The sequence below is a fragment of the Caretta caretta genome, chromosome 28 (genome assembly GCF_965140235.1).
Source record: "Caretta caretta isolate rCarCar2 chromosome 28, rCarCar1.hap1, whole genome shotgun sequence".
NCBI lineage: Eukaryota > Metazoa > Chordata > Testudines > Cheloniidae > Caretta > Caretta caretta.
In genome coordinates this window covers 5949246-5958851 of record NC_134233.1, presented here as the reverse complement: position 1 = coordinate 5958851, position 9606 = coordinate 5949246, and the positions used below count along the sequence as shown (strand labels likewise).

General features: G+C 46.8%; 1 long non-coding RNA gene across 1 annotated transcript; it reads right to left on the bottom strand.

Moving 5' to 3' along the window:
• Positions 1-6726: 6726 nt before the first annotated feature.
• LOC142070383 (uncharacterized) lies at positions 6727-9152 on the bottom strand. The gene is made up of 3 exons (XR_012666343.1): positions 9078-9152; positions 7915-7980; positions 6727-7082 (listed from the first exon to the last, which is right to left on the bottom strand). It is a non-coding gene; the product is annotated as an uncharacterized LOC142070383 (long non-coding RNA).
• Positions 9153-9606: the final 454 nt, after the last annotated feature.

Below are 9606 nucleotides of genomic sequence, written 5' to 3'. Positions count from 1 at the left end.
GGTAGGAGACGTTTGACTTGCAGAAAGAGCTCGTGTATTACTGTCAGCAGGATGTCAAAATTTTGAGACAGCCTTGTATCCTCTACAGAAAAGAGATTATGAAAAAGATGGAGAAGGGAGATCTAGTAGAGAGAGAACCTGGTAAATTCACCGAGATAAAACTGTGTATAGATCCATTCTGGTACATAACACTGGCATCTGTCTGCATGGCTATGTACAGGTTTATGTTTTTGGAGCCTAACACGGTAGCTCTTCTCCCTCCAGACAATGATCACAGGCAGGAAAAAGATATTCGACCCCATCTGTTCAGTGGCTGTTGTATACCTCTCACAAAGAAGCTATACAAATACGGCATGCTTTACAGGGTGGGGAACTACAGGTAGGCTCCTACTCTTTAGACGGTTATGCCAGTGTTGACAGGGTACACACAGCCTTAGAGTTTAACGGGTGTTCTTTTCCACGCTTGTGCCACCTGTCATTGTGAAAAAGCACAAAACCCTATGATGGGGACAACTTTTGGGTTTCTTTATTACAAGACGCAGCTCAAGACCGACTATCTGAAACAACTTGGTTTTGTAGTGAGGACTCTTTGGGAGCAAGAGTGGGAAGTGATGAAAGAAAGAGACAGGGAGCTTGCAGGTTTTTTAAACTGAGCCCAGTTGCCCTAGCCTCTCGTGCCTAGGGATGCTCTTTTTGGGGGAAGGACAAACGCTATGCACCTATATTACAAACTTAACTCCAGGGAAGAAATCCACTATTATGATTTTACCAGCTTCTACCCTTTTGTAAAGAAAACCAAAGAATACCCTCTCGAACACTCTGATATAGTTTATGACAAATTTGGACCCCTTGCAAATTATTTTGGAATTGCAAAAGTTAAAGTGTACCCCACACAAGGCTTCTTTTTCCCATTGTTACCTGTCAGAGTGGGTGGCAAGCTTATGTTCCCGCTATGCCGAACCTGTGCAGAAACCGAGCAGCGGGAGATGTGCATCCATACTGACGAGGAGAGGGCCATCCTGGGGACTTGGTGCACGGTGGAATTGAACACGGCCATAGCGAAGGAGTACGCTGTGGCAAAAATATATGAAATCTGGCTTTTTAATGAAAAAACTGATGTACTCTGAAAAGACTTCATCAAATGACACCTCCACCAGAAACAAGAGGCTTCAGGGTACCCCAGCTGGTGCACAGACGAAGAAAAACAAAATAAGTACATGAACAATTTCTACCAGGAAGAAGGCGTGCGTTTGTGCCAACACGAAATCGGTTTAACCCCGCTAAATGCCAAATCGCTAAACTCTTTCTAAATTCCCTCACGAGTGAGATCCCGCCAGATCAACACATCACCGAGTTTGTGTCGGCAGGCCCGAAAACATACGGGTATAAGCTGTCGGGAGGAAAAGCCTGTATGAAAGTCAAAGGTATTACCCTGAACTTGGCAAACTGTCAAAAGATCAACTTTGACAGTTTGAGAGATCTAGTCCTGGACTATTACACGGGCCTGCGAGAAAACACCTCAAAAAAGAGAGAGGTGCAGCAGCCCTCTATCGTAAGGAACAAAAAACAGTGGTAAATAGAGACCAAAACCCTTAAGAAAACACAGAAAGTCATTTACAACAAGAGGGTCCTAGGAGAAGGGTTTAAAACCCTGCCCTACAGATTTTAAACTGGATACGAGGTGGAAACACCCCTTTTCTGCAATTCTCGCGGGGCCTAGCAACTGTGGGAAAAGTTATTTTATAAAAAATGTGTTGGATAATGCCAAACAAAACATTGCTATGCCTGAGAATATTGGATAACCTGGCTATAAAAAGCATTGCAAGATACACATGTCTGGGCTTGTTGAAACACATTTTGAGCAAGGCTAGGCATGCCCAAGAATTTAAATGTATTTTTTACAAAATTCATCACCATCCGGTCGTTTTGCACTAAGTCGTTAGAATACAATTTTAAAATCTGGTCAAAAGATAAACACTTGCTCCGATGATGTAAGAAAAACACTCGGTGATAGTCGCAGGCGACAGAGCGGGGGTCTTGTAATTGTCTATTGTGAAACACAATGCCTGTGGCATTTTTGTTTAAAAATTTCATAATGCTTTTAGGAAACAACATGCTCTTCGGGGGGTGCCCGTATGAGTCTAAAAGCTCTCCACGTTACGCTCCGCCAGACACAAGGCAAGCCAGTGTTCACCAGGTCGGTTGTGTGGATGTGCAATACAAACCTAGGGGTCTCTGAGACAGCTTGTCGCCAGGGAGCCAAATCACAAGGGAACACATCTAAGAAATTCTTTTTTGTGTAAGGCACCTTGATAAGACACACGAGAGCTGCACGGTGTCCATGTTCACATATAGTCAAGCAGAACGTCTCTCCTCTGATTTCTCTCTATGATGTTGTCAAAAACCCCATGCACGATCAAATTGACGGTGATGGTTAAAGCCTTCCCAAAACGTATTTCTGCTCTCAGGTTCCCGGTTTTAATCAGGGAATAGCCATCGGCGCATTCCTGGTCGGGAGACAGGTCAAAGGCAAACAAGATGTAACCCTGTGGAAACTTCTCACGGTCGATTAACAGAGAACGATCTGTCATGTGTTTACCAGCGTCTGTACCAGATTCATGTATTCTCTCACGCAGCATCCTGCCTCCAAGTCTGGTTGCAGAGGCTTGGTTGGTATCTGTTCACCATCCACATACAAGGCCACAAAATTAATATCATAATGTTTAAAATGAAAGGGATTTTTCGTGTAACTTCCACTCAAGGCATAGGACAAACCCTAGGACAAGCATTTTGGGTTACTGTCCCAAAAAACAGGTTCTCCTGGTTATTGACCCTGCTGCCCACGGGGATGCTGAACACTTTCATTCCCACACGGTCCACGGGATATTTAACATTTGTGGTAAGCAGGGACTCCGCGTGCCCCAGACGAACGCTCAGGGCCATCCGTACTTTCTTCACAAAAAGCGATGCTGATACAATGCGCAATTTAAAGCCTTCGGCTGCACTACCCATTAAACAGAAAGCGTCTTTACTGCGCGTCAGTTTAATTTTCACATCCACTCCGTTCAACAAATGAGACGTATCTGTTCTGATCTGTCTTTATTTCAATGGTAATGGTATCGATGTGGTGTTTTCTGACAGGAACGTGATGAGGTTTATCGTAGGTGATGGTGACAAACTCATTGTTCCTTCCTCAGACAGGGACACAGCATAACATGGGAACAGAAAAGTCCCTCACAAACTGGTGTTCTACAATAACTGTGTGCAGATACAAGGACTTAACCCCCCCTGTGATGTCTGCCCAGAAGGGGAATTTTTGGACGCTGCGCTTGGGGCCCAAACCTAGAATGTTAGCTAGCTCCCTGCTGGTAGAAAACATAAAAGTAAAATCAGCGGATTTAAGGCTAACTTTTCTACCCACAGGGTCATAGTTCATGACCACCTCAGGCGGTGGGGGTGGTCGAGCCACGGTACTGTTCATATGATCCAATCATTCGGGTATGGACGAGTAATAACCTCGTCGTAGGATAAAACTCTATGCCATATCTTCAAAGGTGATTTCAAAAGGGGTGTTCTCGCGGATAGTGTTCCAGCTGTGTGGGTGTTGTATTTCCACTAACCCCACCTTCCAGGCACCCGGGAGACCCAAGGGCTTAATTAGCTGTATTGTAAAGTTCGAGCTGGTGTTTTGAAGAAAAACTGCAGAGCTGGCATTGCTGGGCAAAGTCATGTAACACCTGCCGTCGCTCATTTTTCTCTCCCTCAGTCTTTGCAGGAGGAATCTTTTTGTTTGTTTGTGTCTAAACGTCAGAATTGAGAAGCTTCCACCCAGCTGGTAAACTTATCGTCCCCGTCCCCCCGGCAAACCATTTCATCAGTAGCTGCTTTTTTCTCCCTTTTCCTTTCTCCGCTAGAACTTTTTCGATCCGGCAAATCCTGTCTCCTTTGGGGTTTACTTTTTGTAAATCTTCAGGGTAAAAAGATCCAGTAACTGTCTCACCCTCGTAATCTTTTAATCTCTGGCTCCTGGTTAAGGCTTCATCCACTATAAATATCTCATTGGTAAACGTCTGTTCACAACCTTTTTCAAAAGCTCCTTTGGTTTTAGAGAGTCTCACGTGGTCGCCTTTTCTAAAGGGGGCAACAACCGGTTTTATTTTAAAACCATCTCTATCAACCAGTTTCCATATCTTCAGAGAATTGGAAGGGTTAACATCAGCGGGTCTGGTCCCCCCGGCAAACCATTTCATCAGTAGCTGCTTTTTTCTCCCTTTTCCTTTCTCCGCTAGAACTTTTTCGATCCGGCAAATCCTGTCTCCTTTGGGGTTTACTTTTTGTAAATCTTCAGGGTAAAAAGATCCAGTAACTGTCTCACCCTCGTAATCTTTTAATCTCTGGCTCCTGGTTAAGGCTTCATCCACTATAAATATCTCATTGGTAAACGTCTGTTCACAACCTTTTTCAAAAGCTCCTTTGGTTTTAGAGAGTCTCACGTGGTCGCCTTTTCTAAAGGGGGCAACAACCGGTTTTATTTTAAAACCATCTCTATCAACCAGTTTCCATATCTTCAGAGAATTGGAAGGGTTAACATCAGCGGGTCTGGTACATAGAGTTCTGTAAAAGCTCTGGTTGTAACTCTTCATAAAGTCAGGTAACAGGTCAAGGTGGCGAAAGGCGTTATGGGCGGTAAAATATCGCCACATCCTCCGCATCTTTTTCAAGTTCTGTTAAATCGCTCCACAACTCCTGCTTTGACTTCATTATCAGTAACAAAAAGCGTTAACGCTGTGCCGTTTCAACAATCTGCTAAAAGGTCTGTTTCAAAATTCTTTCCACCGATTAGTTTGTCATTTTTGAGGCACGCAACCTTGGCTAAAAATAGCTTTAAAGGCCTTGGATACCTCACCACTCATCTTGACTTTTAGGCCTAAGGCCCAGGCATATTTGGATAGAACGTCTATCACTGTTAAGATGTACTTAAAACCGCTGTTGTGTTTGGAGAACCAGTGCATACGGACCAAATCTGCCTGCCATTGCGCGTCCACATCTGAAAGAACGGTCTTGGTTCTTTTAAAACGTATTCGAGCTGGTTTGTGTAAAGTGTAAGCATCCTGGTGTGAAAGCCAAGCTCCTACCTGTCTTCTATTTAAAGTTTTATGATGCTTTTTGGCCACTTGAAAAAGAAGATTGACCCCGTCAAAGCCCCCAACTTTCCTGGGGGTTTAACAGATTTTCTTTAACAGAGCCGTCTGTGGAGACATGACTCTTCCTGGGACCGTCTTTTACGAACACAAGTATGGAGGGGGACACGTTCATTCTGACACATTTAAATAAGTTTTATTAATCGTCTGGTTTAACACAATCTTTTACAGCCGCCTGAAACAAAGGACGCCATGACCCCTACCATGAGGGAGTCTGAGCTGGTTCATTCTTCCATTTTGTCCTTTTCTGGATTTTCCTCTTGAGATCTGGGTCTCAGACAGGAGCAAAAATAGCTGATGCGTGATGGATTTACTCCCACAGGGCTACCGATGTGCAACTTCTCAAAGGCCTCTAGAAAGGCATCGTCGAGCTGTTGAGAGATTTTCAGACAAAAAACAGTGTAAGCACCCCACTGCCTGTTTTTAGATTTATGCAATGCCAGGTCGATTCCGAACCCCATTACACCCCCATGATCGACAGTCGCTTCTTAATCATTCATTTACCTGAGCGCCATCTTTCCCGTTCACCTTGTGACTCCCCCAAGCCACAATCGCCTTCCAACTTTAGGGCATGGACAATGAGAGGCTGTCACACTCACTGGGGTGCCTCACAAAGGTTTGGATTTTGGGGTCAGGTTCCGACGTAGCCATCAACGGTTGAGTCAAAGGGCCCTCCTCGGAACTGTCGCTGCTGTAGCGCTTTCTCCACACAACTCCAAAGGTCCTCAGAGCTAAAACAAAATCTGAAGGTCTCACGGGGGTGGTGAAGGAGGCCATGTTTCCTCTCAGCCTTTCCACAATTTCTAAAACATGTCTTCTTGGTAAGAGATGGCTTCCTCTGCCCAGCGCTGGGACTTATGGGGTGATGGTGCTGCACTCTGATTGGCAGAGGGCGTTGGGAGGAGTTCTCAGAGGGGTCACATGACCCTCTTCTGGACGGTTCACCCAATCCGAGAACCTGCCCCATTTTGGTCAAATCTCTTCTCGGGGAGGTCCTGTGCAGCTGAAACCCATCGCGATTGGTAGAAGGTGGTGGGAGGAGTTCTTAGAGGGGTCACACGAAGCACTTCCAGACAGATCACCCCACCCCGGAACTCCCCATGATTGGTCAAACCTCCTCTCGGGGTGGTCCCCAGTGGCTGAAACCCCTCCTGATTGGTAGAGGGCGGTGGGAGGAATTCTTAGAGGGGTCACACAAACCACTTGCAGACAGATCACTCCACCCCGGAACTCCCCATGATTGGTCAAATCTCCTCTCCGGGTGGTCCCCAGTGGCTGAAACCCCTCCTGATTGGTAGAGGGCGGTGGGAGGAATTCTTAGAGGGGTCACACAAACCACTTCCAGACAGATCACCCCACCCCGGAACTCCCCATGATTGGTCAAACCTCCTCTCGGGGTGGTTTCCAGTGGCTGAAACCCCGCCTGATTGGTAGAGGATGGTGGGAGGAATTCTTAGAGGGGTCACACGAACCACTTCCAGACAGGTCATCCTGCCCTGGAACTCCCCCTGATTGGTCAAATCTTCTCTTGGGGCGTTCCTATCAGGGCGAAACCCATCCCGATTGGTAGAGGACAATGGGAGGAGTTCTTAGAGGGGTCACATGACACACCTTGCTTCCGGTCATTTGTCCGCCTTGACCCTGGAAGTAATACCTCATGGCTTGGGACTTCCAGTGACCGGTGGGCAAGGCTTACGAGGGCCAAGGGTGGGGTTAATTGTTTGATTGACGGTAGGGCCCTTATACTACTGGAGCGCCTTCTTCTGTTTGTGTCCCTTCCGCTTCAGTCCCCAAGCACTCGGCCAGGACAGATGTCACTTATGACCTCCGTTGCCACCAGCTGGACAGAGGGACTTGGGTCTTTCTTGAGGACCTGGAGAGCTGAAATGACACAGGACAACATGTTAGTATACAGACTGTCAAATCACAGCTAAGCGTGATCACAGAATCTTCAAGTACCAGAGCAGAATGATCACATGGTAAAATGTGAAACTAGGCCCAGTCCTTCTATTAGGGTGGAAAATACATGAGAGATGAATATGCCTCACTTTTCATATTGTCACCTGTGCCGGAAATAGCTGGAGACTTACTACCTCTGAATACCACGCTACAGAAGCTCTCCAATACAAAGAAAGCTTTAGCTTCCTCCATTGGCTCCCTTCCATGCTCCCAACAAGCGGGGAGACCCTGACTCGACCAGAAAGTCATCCACTCTGCTGTAAATGGAAGAAGGTCCATTGTTTCAATAGCTTCCACTTTTAAGTTTATTTTCCATCTCTATTCAAGAGCCACTGTCTGAGCTCCAATCACCCTGGAATTCAACAAAGGCCAGGTCCAAGCTGCTTTGTGCAGGATGCAGGGCACCTACTGGAAGAAAAATTGCTGGTGGGAAATTTGGGGCAGCAGAAAGTGGCTACAATTTCTCCTCACCTGGGGAGTCCACAGAGAGCCAATAAAGCCCAAAGAGTGGATAGCACTGGCTGCGGAGGGGTCCTTGCCAGGACAACCAGGAGATGCACGGACTCACATCACACCTCTGCAGCTTCCTCCTTCAGGGGAAATTAAAGCTGACTTTCTACTGGGCAAGAGTGAATTTGTCCTTTGACGTGTGGCTGATGCACTTTGCACCAGTGCTATCGGTTACAGCTGCTTGTCAGCTAAATTCCTTTAGAACTCACGGATGAGCAGAACTTCAGCTGTATTTATTACTTACACATCAGCAGATGTTCCAGGTCCAGCCATTTCATACGCTGCCTGTCTGTGTGTTCCAGGATGATGCCTAAATACACAATGGAAAACAAACAACAACAATAAAACCTTCCCTTCTTGAGTGCAAAGTGATATTAGCAGCCCCTAGACAGGTCTTTGGCCTCTCCTACTGTGGGCCTAAGGGTGATCTGTGGGCAAGAGGATGCTAGTGCAGTTTAGAGTCCACACTGAAGAGAATGAGAAAGACTTTTTTTTTAAGAATGTTTACACAAAACCCATTTGCTTTAAAGAGTCTGTGTTCCTCTTGCCACTGCTGTCAGTTATTGGAGACATGCTAAACTAGTGTCTTGGTCTAGTGGTCTGAGCAAAGGACTGGGGCCAGGAATAAGTGAGTTCTAAGCAGGGATCCCACAAGGTGACTGATAGGTGAGACTTAGGGCACAACGCCTGCCTGTCTCACCTGGGTATGCTTGGGAGAAGAGGGCACAGGGCTAAAGCGGAGGAACCTTTTGCCTCCTTGACAAGGTGGTGTGGCCAGGAACCTGAAACAGCAGGCGCTGAGGGCAGGTGGGCTGCATACCTCCCAATGATGAAGTAGTAGTGAAGAGCACTGAGCAACACTGTGGGTGGGTCTGCACTTTGAGCGAGGGAGATCACTCCCAGTTCAATGGGACAGGCCCACTCTAGCTCGGACAGCGCTCGCATGCTAAAATTAGAATGTAGCTAAAGCAGCACGAGCAGTGGGAGGAGCTAGCCACCTTGAGAATCGACTTTGGGGTTTGGATGGGATCATACTTGGGGTGCTTAAACTTCCTGCTGCTCCTGCCATCGCAGCTACTCTCTATTTTTAGCACTCAGGGCTAGTGCGGGTATGTCTCATCAAGCTGGGAATTAGACCCTCAGCTCCAAGTGTAAACATGCCCTTCGAGACAGTGTCCCAGCCTTTACTACTAAATGACTGCACCATGCTTTCCCTGCAACAATCCCAAAGCACTTTATAGCAAGTCATGATTTCCTCCGACCACCACACTGGAGAGGTAGGGATATTAACATCCCCATTTATGTATGGGAAGCTGAGGCACAGAGAGATTAATGGCTGCACAGTGGGATTTTTTTCTCTCTCCCTCAATGGGAATACCAAAAGGGACACTGGGCATCATCTCTCACCAGCTAACTTGGCTGCAACTGCCCGCATCTCTTCCCAGCTGCTACAGAAGTACGTGATGGTGCTTTTGTACAAGTTCTCCAGCAGCTCGGCATTCTCTTTGGCCTAGAGGAAATCAGGGACACATGAGCTCTCTCTGGCTAGAAGTGCCCTTTGACTGCCAGCACATGCTTTTACGAGCCACAGGTAAATCAGAGAAAGAACAGGTGACTGGGTGGACGTGGGAAAAATGGGGATCTGTGGCAGATTTACATTTTCCATCACCCTCAGTCATATATCCCACTCTGACCGTTATTTCCATTACCCATCACACATCTCTACACCACCACACGCCACTCCAGTCAAGAATCTCAGACACTTCAACAGCTCACTCACAAGGTGTCTGCAAATGTCCACCTGGAGCTTCTCAGGCTTCAGCTCAGCTGTGCTATCAAGGTGTTCATTCACTGCAGTTTGGAGCCTCTTCAGTCCCAAAAACGGGACACAGAGGTGAAACGTAGCTCTGCATTCCTGAAAAAAAGAAAGCGTGTC